The sequence below is a fragment of the Pristiophorus japonicus genome, chromosome 10, assembly GCF_044704955.1.
Source record: "Pristiophorus japonicus isolate sPriJap1 chromosome 10, sPriJap1.hap1, whole genome shotgun sequence".
In the NCBI taxonomy this organism is placed as follows: domain Eukaryota; kingdom Metazoa; phylum Chordata; class Chondrichthyes; family Pristiophoridae; genus Pristiophorus; species Pristiophorus japonicus.
The window spans coordinates 22,870,512-22,884,687 of NC_091986.1; positions in this window are offsets into that span (position 1 = coordinate 22,870,512).

Sequence of the window (14,176 nt, forward strand, 5' to 3'; positions counted from 1 at the left end):
TGCTCCGTTTTCAAGATGGCACCATTAGCGCTGGGTGTGCCTTGGGTCTGACTGTTTTTTGCTGGTGGAATCCCGGGCGGACGCAAAATCGGGCGATATCGCTGGAAGTTCTTCCCGGCTAGCGCAGCGTTGCAGACTGATTTACGTCATCCAAATGATGAGAACATCGGGTGGATGCTCAATTTTAGCGCCACCGCAAAACCATTGCTGAAAGTTCCGTCCAGGCGCAAAATGCTGTGCACTCATTTCTCGCCCCCCCCTAAAAAAATTGTTTATGCGCCTCGCTCAGACACTAAACGAGGCACAAATTAGCCGAAAATCCAGCCTGTACAACGTTATGTTCAAATTTTTTGCGTGAAAGTCAAAATTTACCAAAACGATGCAGAACTTGTAAGTTTTGGAAATTCTGGGGTTCACTAGTCTGGTGTTAGTTTTACAATTGCTCTCCTGTATACACTTTTCTCAATCATTGGAGAAGGTGTCACTGGTAGGGAAATTCCCTTGAATAGCAATTTGAAAAACAGCAGTTCCCGCTTGAGTCGCCAATTTTAGTTGGATACATTCCAGGAGGTTTCATCATGTGACATAGGATTACATAGGACATACGGCACAGAAACACGCCATTTGAGCCAACCAGTCTATGCCGACGTTTGTACTCTACTCGAGCCTGTTATGTTATAGGTGACAATTGATTTATATAAAAGGATGAGGGAGGCTATTAGTTCATCTCCACAGATGTGCAAACAACAACAATAACAACTTGTATTTATATAGCACCTTTAACGTAGTGAAACGTAGTGAAACATCCTAACGCTCTTCACAGGAGTATTATGAGATAAAAAAATTGACACCGAGCTGCCCAAATAGAAATTAGCGCAGGTGACCAAAAGCTTGGTCAAAGAGCTAGGTTTTAAGGAGCGTCTTGAAGGAAGAAAGAGAGGTAGAGAAGCGGAGAGGTTTAGGCAGGGAGTTCCAGAGCTTAGGGCCCAGGCAACAAAAGACACTGCCACCAATGGTTGAACGATTATAGTCAGGGATGCTTAAGAGGGAAGAATTAGAGGAGCGCAGACATCTCGGGAGGGTTGTTGGGGCTGGAGGAGATTACAGAACCAGTGGATGTGGTGTATTTGGACTTACAAAAGGCTTTTGACAAGGTCCCACACAAGAGATTGGTGTGCAAAATCAAAGCACATGGTATTGGGGGTAATGTACTGATGTGGATAGAGAACTGGTTGGCAGACATGAAGCAGAGAGTCGGGATAAATGGGTCCTTTTCAGAATGGCAGTCAGTGACTAGTGGGGTGCCGCTGGGCTCCGTGCTGGGACCCCAGCTATTTACAATATACATCAATGATTTAGATGAAGGAATTGAGTGTAATATCTCCAAATTTGCAGATGACACTAAGTTGATTGGCGGTGTGAGGTGTGAGGAGAATGCTAAGAGGCTGCAGGGTGACTTGGACAGGTTAGGTGAGTGGGCAAATGCATGGCAGATGCAGTATAATGTGGATAATTGTGAGGTTATCCACTTTGGTGGCAAAAACACAAAGGCAAAATATTATCTGAATGGCGGCAGATTAGGAAAAGGGGAGGTGCAACAAGACCTGGATGTCATGGTACATCAGTCGTTGAAAGTTGGCATGCAGGTACAGCAGGCGGTGAAGGCGGCAAATGGTATGTTGGCCTTCATAGCAAGGGGATTTGAGTGTAGGAGCAGGGAGGTCTTACTGCAGTTGTACAGGGCCTTGGTGAGGCCTCACCTGGAATAGTGTGTTCAGTTTTGGTCTCCTAATCTGAGGAAGGACATTCTTGCTATTGAGGGAGTGCAGCGAAGGTTCACCAGACTGATTCCCGGGATGGCAGGACTGACATATGAGGAGAGACTGGATCAATTGGGCCTGTATTCACTGGAGTTTAGAAGGATGAGAGGGGATCTAATAGAAACATATAAAATTCTAACAGGACTGGACAGGTAAGATGCAGGAAGAATGTTCCCGATATTGGGGAAGTTCAGAATCAGGGGACACAGTCTAAGGATAAGGGGTAAGCCATTTAGGACTGAGATGAGGAGAAACTTCTTCACTCAGAGAGTTGTTAACCTGTGGAATTCTCTACCGCAGAGAGTTGTTGATGTCAGTTCATTGGATATAATCAAGAGGGAGTTAGATATGGCCCTTATGGCTAAAGGGATCAAGAGGTATGGAGAGAAAGCAGGAAAGGGGTACTGAGATGAATGATCAGCCATGATCTTATTGAATGGTGGTGCAGGCTCGAAGGGCCGAATGGCCTGCTCCTTCACCTATTTTCTATGTTTCTATGTGTTTATGTTTACAGAGATAGGGAAGGGCGAGGCCATGGAGAGATTTGAAAACAAGGATGGGAATTTTGAAATTGAGGCATTGCTTAACCGGAAGCCAATGTAGGTCAGCGAACACAGGGGTGATGGGTAAGTGGGACCTGGTGCGAGTTAGAACACGGGCAGCTGAGTTTTGAATCACTTGTAGTTTACGAATGGTAGAACGTGGGAGGCCAGTCAGGAGTCTGTTGGAATAGTCAAGTCTAGAGGGAACAATGGCATGGATGAGGGCTTCAGCAGCGGATGAGCTGAGGCAAGGCTGGAGACGGGTGATATTACGAAGGCGGAAATAGACAGTCTTAGTTATGCTGCGGATATATGGCTGAAAGCTCATTTCAGGTCAAATATGACACCAAAGGTTACGAACAGTCTGGTTGAGGAGAGGGATGGAGTCATTGGCTAGGGAATGGAGTTTTTTGGCGGGGACAATGGCTTCAGTCTTCCCAATAAACAAGCCTACCAGTCAAATTTTACTATATTCAAAGAAACACTGACTGTACAATCAGCTCTCTGCTAAGATTTAAAAGTTCACAGGCAAGGGAACTTCTACCAAGGTTTCTCAGCACCTCCAGTTAGAAATCAGGGATGTCTAAAAATGTATAAAACCGATACGTATGTTGTGTTTTAAATCGTTGTTTAGAACTTGGAGACGAGATGTCTCCTACACTGGTAGTAGATGCTCAGAAATGCTAATATCTTAGTACTCTGCTGCGATGTTATACAGGTACAGCGTCGAGAATCTGGAAGCCTCAGGACTGAGGCCGCTCCAGATTCTGTGTATTTCCGGACTTCGGAATGTCTTTATGATGTCCTGAGTCTGAAAAACGCCTGAGCCAAGGTAGTTAGGTAGAGGAGAGGAGGGGAGGGGGGGGTTGTGCGGTGGAGGGGAGGAGAGGTCGAGCGTGGTGGCGGGGGGATTGAGCGACGGTGGCGGTTCGAGCGGCGGAAGGAGGGTAGGGGGGGGGTGCGGGGGGGGGGAAAGAGGGGTCGGCAGCGGCCTGAGGCGGGAAGAGGTCATAGAAACATAGAAATTTACAGCGCAGAAGGAGACCATTCCGGCCCAACGTGTCCGCGCTGGCCGACAAAGAGCCACACGGCCCTCGGTCAGCAGTCCTGAAGGTTACATATAAACCTACGAACAATGAACAATGGCGGAAAGGCAAAGAGCTCCGAGCCCAACCAGCCCGCCCCACACAATTGCGACACCCCTTGCACTGAAACATTCTACACTCCACCCCAGCCGGAGCCATGTGATCTCCTGGGAGAGGCAAAAAAACAACTGAAATACCAGCTTTTGTAATGCCTTCCTGTGCCTGTACACACTCCCGGGTAGGCCGGGATTTCTGCCCCATTTAGTTTTTAGGAAACCTCTATAGGTCAAAAGATCTTGTCAATATCCAGGGTCAGGTCCACCTCTAAAAAGAGAATAAAAGTAACACTTAGAGATCTGTTTAGCACAGACAGTGGAGGGAAGCACCAGAGGTTGGGCTGGTCAAACACTCTTCGAGAGTGATCCCATACTTTACCAAAGGTGACTCTAGACAGAGAGACTGCAAGCCAATGAACTGGTCACAATATGTTCACCAGATTGGTTTTACAGTCGATCCTGATTATTAAAGAACCAGAAATTGGCTTAAATTGGCCCTATTTCTAACAAGCTGCTGTAAAACGCTTGCTTGATGTGAAGCTGCATTTTAAAAGTGCCGAAGTGTAGAGATGTTTCAAGAGTTGAGATTTTAAGCTTTTTTTTTTACATTGGCTGTGTTATGCTGAAAAGCCAAAGTGGCATGAGAGTACCTTCTTGAGTTAGAGTCATACCACATGCCTAAATTTGATTCAGGTGATCTCGTAACCAAGTTACAGAATACAATTTGCCCCTGTGCAAGGCTGAAAATGCTTTGTCCCAGCTTTAGCACTCCAAGAGGGAAGTGGAGCGTGAAATCAAGCGCTAACCACTTCTCTTAGGGCACTAAAGTCCGAAAGCGCGGCGGTAGAGGCAGAGCACTAAACAATGTGGAGCCCATTGGTAATGGCATGAGAGGTTGCTTCCCTCGCTTAAAGGGAGGAGCCGATGATGGTGTGTAACCTACTTCTGCTCAGTTCTGTGTTGCCAGGTGACCTGCACAACAGCTCCAAACACTCTCAGAAAGCGGAAAGCTTGGATATCGTGCAGCAATGAAGCATCGAAAACTTTCAGCAAGCACCAGAGTGGTGCAAAGAAATAAAGTTTGGCCTAACTGAAAACCGCTGCCTTTAATTAGCGCTTCCCAAGCGGCCAGCAGAGGTGACAACGCCTCCTCTTCCTGCTGTTATTGATGCACGGTGATACAGCAGAGGGGGGGGAGCAATTTCACATCCAGGACGCTGCGCACTTTATGATGTCACGATCTGCGAAACGATAGATGCGCAGACAGTAAGTGTTAAACTGGCACTGAAGTTCATGGGTGTGGCTGAATTTGCCGCGCTCAGTCGATAACCCCTTAGCACCCTATTACCACCCACCCACATCCCCCCCCACCCACCCAGGCACTAACAGGAGGTGCAAAGCAGCCAAATTTCTCCCCCAAAATATTCCATGGCACTTTTTGGAAGAAGAGCAGAGGAGTTCTTCCCAGTGCTCTTGCCAACCTTTATCCCTCCAGCAACATGCTGTTTCGCCACGTCAGAGGGTTGTCTTGCTTGACTAACACAGTTTATGTGGTCATTATCTCATTGCCGTTTGTGGGAGCTTGCTGTGCACAAATTGACTGCCGCGTTTCCTACGTTACCACAGTGACTCCACTTCAAAAGTACCTAATTGGCTGTAAAGTGCTTTGGGTCATCCTGAGGTCGTGAAAGATGCTATATCTTTTTTAATATTGATGTTTTTATATTGTGTTGGTGCTTCTGAGCTCCACATGTATGCATTTTGCAGAGTTGGCTTAAGATAAGTGTACAAATGATGGGGCTTTCAGCCAGTAGTACATGAGGCACGCTTGGAGGACCCAGCAATGTGTCTCGCACATTATAATAGAGCCTTAAAAGTGATACGGTGTCCACAGTGCTGGGATCAGGAAGTGGCATTGGGCAATCACGCCAGGAAGAGTTCTCCAATATAAACGCATTATTAAAAGAGCTTTAGTATTCCATTTCTATTGGCTTGGTTTTGGTCGACAATGAATAATGAGGCATTAAACTGACCTGTTTAGATAAGCAGCTAACAGATAGTCTTTGCAAAGGCGAGAATTGAAGCTGTTAATCTGTTATTTAAGTGTGCATGGACTGAAAAACTGCAGACTTCAACAGAAGTAACCCTTGACACGCTATGTGGTAGTTAATAGGTGCTTTTACATTTTGTAGTTTGCAAGACAGTGACATCTATGCACCAGTTCCCTGCATCTACATAGCTAAAATTAGCTTCTTTATCTTGATGTGGAGGTGGTGTGGGCTGGTACTTAGGGTAGGGATCCCCTATCCCCAGGGGTGCAGGCCACCACATGGCTGGGGGGTGGTCCGCATCCCTGGGGTCCACCTGTCTTTCTTCCATCACATTCCTGGGCTGTGGAAGCCTTCTGTCTGACAGATTTTCCATGCCTCCCTCCTCCTCTGCTATTCCGCTTTAACCATTTTGTTTCTAAACAGGTCTCATTATCACCTCATTTCGCCTTGCACCATCATCACTTTTTCATTTAATCACTCCTGCTCACCACCCTATCAGAGTGGTTATGTGCACGAACATTTTTGTATCCTTCTGCACATGTGCATCGTGGACTCCGTCCCTTTTTGCGCATGCGCGCTTGATCCGGTAATGCATGTGCAGTACGATCTATGAGGAAGCTGGAAGTGGGACTGAACCATGTTGCCGAGTGACTGTTTGTTCCAAGTGAGCTCTGTTCTGTCTGGAGTCGGCAGTCAGAATGGCTCGAATTACACTTTGCAAAGTCACTGATTATGTAGGTAGGGCGGTTCTAATTACACATTCTATAGAAACTGCTGGGTGTGTCTTATCCTCCAAGGGGACCAATCAGCAATCAGGTCTTGTGATCAAGGGGACCCAATCAGAGCTGTGGGTGTTGCAAACGAACGCATCCATCACAGACCTCTCCTTTTTGTTCTTTTCCAGCCCCCTCTTCTCTCGTTCTGCATTTGCACAAAAGCTGTTACATCTCTAACACCTTTCAGTTCAGATGAATGGTCATCGACCTGAAACATTAACTCTGTTTCTCTCCCTCAGGCAGCATCTGTGGAGAGAGAAACATTTCAGGTTGGTGACCTTTCGTCATACTCTGTATGGCTTAGTACTGCACCGTGGTCCATTTATACCCAAAGAGCCATTGGGTGGCAATGTTACAGAAACCCCCCACTTACACCGTCCATGCTTATCATGACAAGCTGCCTGTATTGGGCGCTAACCATGTGTCATCAGCATAGGTGTTAATTACAAAGAAGCCGCTTAAAACATATTGGGGGGAGAAATTTGCATCATTTGCACCTCCCGTTAGCGGGATGCTAATGGGTCACAAACGACTTCTTGCCCGGGGCGCGGGAATTAGTGGAAGTGCTAACCAGTAGCGCCCCGGGCCGCCGCTCTGGCAATGACGACAACGCCGTCACCACCATGTTCAGCGTCCCGTTTTTGCCCCAGTGCAGAAATTCAGTCGCGCCGCGGGCAATGTCCACGCCAGCCTCGCGAGTCGCAAACCGGGTTTCAGTCTGCTCACGGGGCGAAAATTAAAGAGCAGGTGGCGGCACCGACATGGCTTAAAATGGCCGACTTACCAGTCGTGGCTTTGCCCGCCTGAAATCGTGGGGTCTGTGCCGTGATGTTGCAGCCAGGCACTCTCCACTCCTGTGCCGGGCTGCTGCCACAGTACCCCGATCCCCGGTGATGAAGTGGCGGCCCCTTCTCCCCGAAGCAGAGTTCGCAGCATGCCCTCCCCTTTAACGGAAGGGGAGGGCCCTGTGCTCTCGGCAGCGGTACGCGGCTACGCTGGAAAACTCCCGTGGTTAGTGCCCCAGGTCTGTCCCCGAGAGGAAGTGGTGTGAGCAACATTGTACTCCAGTTCCTCTTGGGGGCAGTATGCCCAATTTATCTGACGGGGCGGGACTTCCACGCCTGGTGCAGTCAGTCCCACCATGCAGCCGGTACCGAATCTCGCCCCCATTAAGCACGCCGGCTATTTCTGGCAGTTCAGTACTGACCGATTTTAAAGCGCTGCTGATTTCAGGCAAAGTCAGGTCTTCAAGCAGCTGCAATCAACTATTTGCGCTGTTAACAACTTTGGGAGGCAGTTGGAAATTGGAGACTTTGAGCAGTTTTAATCGTCATTGTTAACATATTATGGTTTTACCATTCATTGCGTATAGCAGGCAAATCGCGTCGGCACGAAGTGTCCACTATCCGTGGTGGGTGGGCGCAGTACTTCCTCATTCAAACCTACTGTTAGTGCTTTCCCATCTATTTGGGTACTTAAGGGATATGTGGCAACTCGAACCTGTTGGCTTACTTTAACAGTATGTGCCGCAAGGTGTTTTTATATGGTATGGGACCCGTTCTAATGGTAACCAAATGTAAAACCAGCTTGGACTCACAAAGACTGATTGCTGGGAAGGCCCTTTTTTGGCAGGCCTTCTCGGTGGTTGGTCTTAGTGAGTCCTGGCAATTTTACACGTGCTTTACAATTGCCTGTGCCCAGACCTTCACTGCATCAACCCGGCACTGTCAGTGCAATAGAGGAGAAATTTGATAGAGGCATTAAGGGTGCAACCCTTAATAAATATAGTAACAATTGGCAGAACCTTACGCTTTTAAGAAACTGAAAATGTAAATAGTGCAGGCAAAGATTCTGAATGGGCTCACTATCCAGGGCGAGTGGTTTCTTAAATCATCATCATAGGCAGTCCCTCGGAATCGAGGAAGACTTGCTTCCACTCTTAAAATGAGTTCTTAGGTGGCTGAACAGTCCAATACGAGAACCACAGTCTATCACAAGTGGGACAGATAGTCGTTGAGGGAGAGGGAGGGTGGAACTGGTTTGCCGCATGCTCTTTCCGCTGCCTGCGCTTGATTTCTGCACGCTCTCGGCGATGAGACTCGAGGTGCTCAGCGCCCTCTCGGATGCACTTCCTCCACTTAGGGCGGTCTTTGGCCAAGGACTCCCAGGTGTCAGTGGGGATGTTGCATTTTATCAGGGAGGCTTTGAGGGCTCCATATTGAGGGTTAAATAGCTGCAACATGTAATCATTTTGGCTAGCTCTTTCAAAGTGGCAGCACAGGCACAGTGGGCCAAATGATCTCCTTCTGTGCTGTATCATCCTATGATTTAAAACATTTTTTAAATATATTTGTCCAATGAGAAAAATAAAAATATGAGAGAGCAAAAGGTGGAGAGAAAAAGTGATAAAAATATTTTAAATGGACAAGCATTTTTAAAATATTTGTTAAGCTGTTGCTGTACAAAGATTTAAAAAAATGCAAACTTACTTGTAATACAGTTACGTTCATCTTCTCAACCAGTTGGTACATTTCACCTAACGTGACTTAAATCATCTCCACACACACACACAGCACTTAAGTTCTCAGTGACATCAACCCCCACAGACCCAGTCACAATTCATTACTCTGGCCAGCCGTAGGTTGACATTGCGGCTGGGTGCACACTGCATGAAATGACAGCAGAAGCATCTCTCCGAGACCAACGTTAAAGACAGTTCTGGTTCTTTAAGGGCCTGCTGCTAAACTATATAAAATAACACTGCTAACGAAGGTGCCACGCAAAAGGTTAGCTCAAAACTAACCCGCTGGGCAGGAAACCCACTGGATCGGGTGGAACACGAGTTTTACACCCCGCCCAATATTGTCTCTGCTGATTTCAATGGAGAGGGGTGTAATACCCAGCCTTGCAACCAATCCTGTCAGTTTCCCAATAGGATTTGACCCAAAACATTTTAGATGTTAAACTGTTGGGCATTGGCGACGTTTCCTACTTTCATACAAAATAGCAACTTTGTCCCCAAGTAAAAACTGCGCTGTTCGCACCACACAATCACAGATAGATTGAACTGACTGCAGCCCTGAGTTGATTCCCTGTGCGGATGTGACCACAGTTATTTCTATTGCCTCATTGATACAAGGTGAAGCGCTGCAGTGATATTTACTTATTATTGCCCTTTCCCCTGCTGATTACAGAGCTGGATAAGTTGCATCAATGATCATCCATCAGACCAGTCTGAGGTTGGTCATAGCTATCTCTCTGATCCAATAACTGGTGATCATGTAATGATTTAAGCCTGAACTTTCAGCAGAGTAAGGGTCCTGCCTGCCAGCCCGAGATTCTCCGACAATCTGAAATCTATGGCTATACTGCAGGCTCTCCACATTCCTCTTCTCCCTTGGTGCATAATCTTTTGTGCTGTGGCCTAATTTGAACTCAATTAGCAAGCCTCGTAACCTGAATAGAAATTGCAGAGGTCTGGATCAGCAAATGAAGACTGATTTATCCGACTGATGAACCACCCTATCCCCCGGCCAAAGTAATGAATTATGAATGGGTCTGTGTGGCACTGACAATTGAGTTGTACTGTGTGTGTGAGTGAGCGGGGGATGAAGTCACATTAGGTGACAGGTTATGGAGGCAAATGTAGCAGTCAATTTGCATACAGCAAGACTGCACAAAGGTAAACGAGCAGTTAACCTGTTTTGGTGATGGTTAAATACTGGTCAGGACACCAGGAGAACTCTCCCCAGCACTTGGGCAAATGGGGCCTCAGTTTCACATCTCAGCTGAAGGATGGATTTGAAGGAAACAAGCACAAGCAGCGGAAGGACTGTGCGGCAAACCAAACTCCCCACCCTCCCTTTCCTCCAACGACTGTCTGTCCCAACTGTGACAGAGACTGTAATTCCCGTATTGGACTGTTCAGTCACCTGAGAACTCAATTTTGGATTGGAAGCAAGTCTTCCTCGATTTCGAGGAACTGCCTATGATGATGGGATTTGAAGGATTAATGGAATAAAAGCTATGACCAGACTTTAACTTATCTGTCCATATTACCTGTGAGAATGGTGCTTCACAACTGACTGCCTATAATGCAAATTGAAAATTGCAAAGAACATCTTAAAACTATGTATAATAGCTTAAATGTTGCAATTTTGCTCCAGTTTCTAATCTGTCAAGCCACATCCACCGTTACGAACTTGTTTGGCTGTGTGTGTTTATGAAATTCAGTGTTAACTATTTGCAGAGGTTGTTTGTGGGTGATTTTACAACAAAAGAAAATCGATGCATCTTCATTCTGTGAGCTAAAAAGACACATTATTCAAAAAGTTAACATAAGAAATGATTTTGTTTTTAAAACCTATTTTGGAACGATGTACATACTACATAGGAAATACAACAGAGAAACAGGCCATTCGGCCGAACCAGTCCATGCTGGCATTTATGCTCCACTCGAGCCTCCTCCCGTCTTTCCTCATCTAACTCTATCAGCATAACCCTCTATTCCCTTCTCCCTCATATGCTTGTCTAGCCTCCCCTTAAATGCATCTTTATTATTTGCTACAACCACTCTCTGTGGTAGCTGTTATGTATGGCGAAAGAGTCAGACTGAACTCTGTGAGCTCAAAGTAAAGTGTGACCGTAGTCTTTTATTGCAGGTCTCCAGAGTGCCTCTCCAACCTGTGAGGCCTCCTGAAATACCTGTGCTCCCAAGGGATTATGGGATCCCTTGGGACTCCAGGGGATGAGCCCTCTGGTGGCTGTACAGAGCAAATACAAGTTCACATATATAACAATACTCCCCCCCCCTCAAAGTCAATAGTGGAGCTATTTATAATATGAGTTGAACTGGGGCCCTTCTCACCCTGGTTGATCGTCTCGGTGTGAAAGCTGGTATTGTAGAATCATTTGTTGAGCCCATGCTGGGCTGCTGTGCAGCTGCCCTTGCTGGGTGGCCTGGTGTTTTGGGTCCTGCTGGGCTGCTGTGGATGATGGATTCTGCTTCGTGGTCAACCGTGGTGCCAGTTGCCACCGGTGTGTATGTTGGAGGATCAAAAAAGGTAGGGTCCAAGGTGGTTTGTTCAGGATAGTCCGTAAATCTGAGTTTGATTTGGTCCAAGTGTTTCCGGTGAATGAGTCCATTTGAAAGTTTGACCCGAAACACCCTGCTCCCCTTTTTGGCCATGACAGTGCCGGGAAGCCACTTGGGACCTTGACCATAATTCAATACAAATACAGGATCATTGATTTCAATCTCGCGTGACACATTTGCGCTATCATGGTATGTACTTTGTTGAAGCCGCCTGCTCTCTACCTGTTCATGTAGATCAGGGTGAACTAACGAGAGCCTTGTCTTAAGTGTTCTTTTCATGAGCAATTCAGCAGGTAGGATCCCAGTGAGTGAGTGGGGTCTCGTGCGGTAGCTAAGCAGGACTCAGGATAGGTGAGTCTGCAGCGAGCCTTCAGTTACCCTCTTCAAGCCTTGCTTGATGGTTTGCACTGCTCTCCCTGCCTGACCATTGGATGTTGGTTTAAACGGGGCAGATGTGAAATGTTTGATCCCATTACCAGTCATGAATTCTTTGGACTCAGCACTGGTAAAACATGGCCCATTGTCGCTCACCAGGACATCGGGTAAGCCGTGAGTGGCAAACATGGCCCGCAGGTGTTCAGTAGTTGCAGCGGACGTGCTTGCCGACATTATCTCACATTCAACCCACTTGGAATGCGCGTCTACAATACAAGGAACATTTTACCCAAGAACGGGCCTGCATAGTCGACGTGTACCCTAGACCACGGTTTGGAGGGCCAAGACCATAAATTTAGTGGCGCCTCCCTGGGTACATTGCTCAACTGCGAGCATGTATTACATCTGTGAACGCAGGACTCTAAGTCCGCATCGATACCGGGCCACCACATGTGAGATCTGGCGACCGCTTTCATCATTACGATGCCTGGGTGGGTACTGTGGAGGTCATTGATGAAGGTGTCTCTGCCCTTCTTGGGGACCACTACTCGATTGTCCCACAGAAGGCAGTCTGCTTGTATAGACATTTCATCTTTGCGCCGCTGGAACGGTTTAATCTCTTCCTGCATTTCCACTGGGACACTGCTCCCGTGAAGCTCACAGCTTTTGACTAGAGATAATAAGGGGTACTGGCTTGTCCAGGTTTTGATCTGCCGTGCAGTGACGGATGATTGCTCACTCTCAAGTGCTTCCATAACCATAGCTAGATCTGCAGCTGTGCCATTTCGTGGTGGGCAATGGCAGCCCACTGAGAGCATCGGCGCAGTTTTCTGTACTTGACCTGTGACGGATGGCGTAGTTGTATGCGGACAACATGAGCGCCCATCTCTGGATGCAGGCCGATGCGTTGGTATTTGTTGTGTAGGCATGCCTGTTCACTGTGTGATGTCTGTAACACTGTCATGCAACATTGAATGTACCCTTGTACTGTACACACCTTACCAGTACACTAGTGGGTGCTGTTGCTGGAGATCCAAGGGTTGCCTGCACACGGCAGGTAACCCAGTATAAAAAGGAACACACAGCTTGTTGTCAGCACTCAGGAGCTGCTAATAAAGGACTGCAGGTCTGCACAGTTTAAGTACCATATCCTGCCTCGTGGAGTCATTACTAAAGGTACCTACATGCACTACAACTGGTGACGGGAATACGGGATCACGAACTACACGCTCAACATGTCTAACCTCAGCAACTTTCAGCATTTTACAGAGGAAGAAGATTGGGATGCCTTTGTGGAAAGATTGAAACACTTCTTTATAGCCAACGACCTGGACGGGGACACACCGGCCACACTACCGAACAAATGCAGGGCCGTCCTGCTTAGCAGTTGTGGGCCCACCATCTACGTTCTCGTCAAAGACTTACTAGCCCCGGAGAAGACAACCACCAAGAGCTATGAGCAACTTGTAACAATCATACAGGAACAACTAAAACCAAAAGAAAGCATCCTCACAGCCAGGCACCGGTTCTACACTTACCGGCGACCTGAGGGCCAAGAAATTGCCAAGTATGCTGCACACTTAAGAAGACTAGCTGCACCTTGTGAGTTTGGCGACCACCTTAATGAAGCACTAAGGGATATATTTGTCATCGGAATCGGCCGTGAAGGCCTCCTACACAAATTGCTCTCGGCTGACATCACGGTCACCCTGCAGAAAGCAATTCAAGTGAGCCAGGCCTACATGGTTTCGGCCAGCAACTCCAGGCGAATACTGACCCAGGACTCTAAACCGGCGAGCGCAGTGCACCGAATGGACACTTCTAAAGGCAGAAATGCTGCCCGAGTCCCGCAACCCTGAGTCCGCCACATGGGGCAAACCGGATGGCCCCGTGCTGGCGCTGTGGAGGAAACCACAGGGCCCACCAGTGCCACTACAAAGACTATGCATGCAAAGGCTGCAAAGAAAAAGGACACCTTCAGAGAATGTGCAGAAAAGGCTGTACTCACTGCGTCTCTGATGAGTTGGCTAATCACCGGGGCTCCGACACAAATGAAGATGAAGCTGCTCTAACCCTGGGAGAGGAGTATGGAATTTTTACCTGCTCCACCGGAAGTTCTCCGTGCAAGATGGAAGTGGACATCGACGGAGTCCCAGTCTCCGTAGAGATCGACACAGGGGCGAGCCAGTCTGAGATGAGCCAAAAGACCTTTGAAAGAATTTGGAGAATCCTGCCACTCGACCAAAACTGTCTTCTGTCCAGGCAAAGCTGCTCACCTATACCAAAGGTAAAATCCAAATCGTTGGCAGTGTAGACATCCACGTCTCCCAGGGCGGTGTGTTGCACAAACTCCCCCTGTGGATTGTAGCCGGCGAC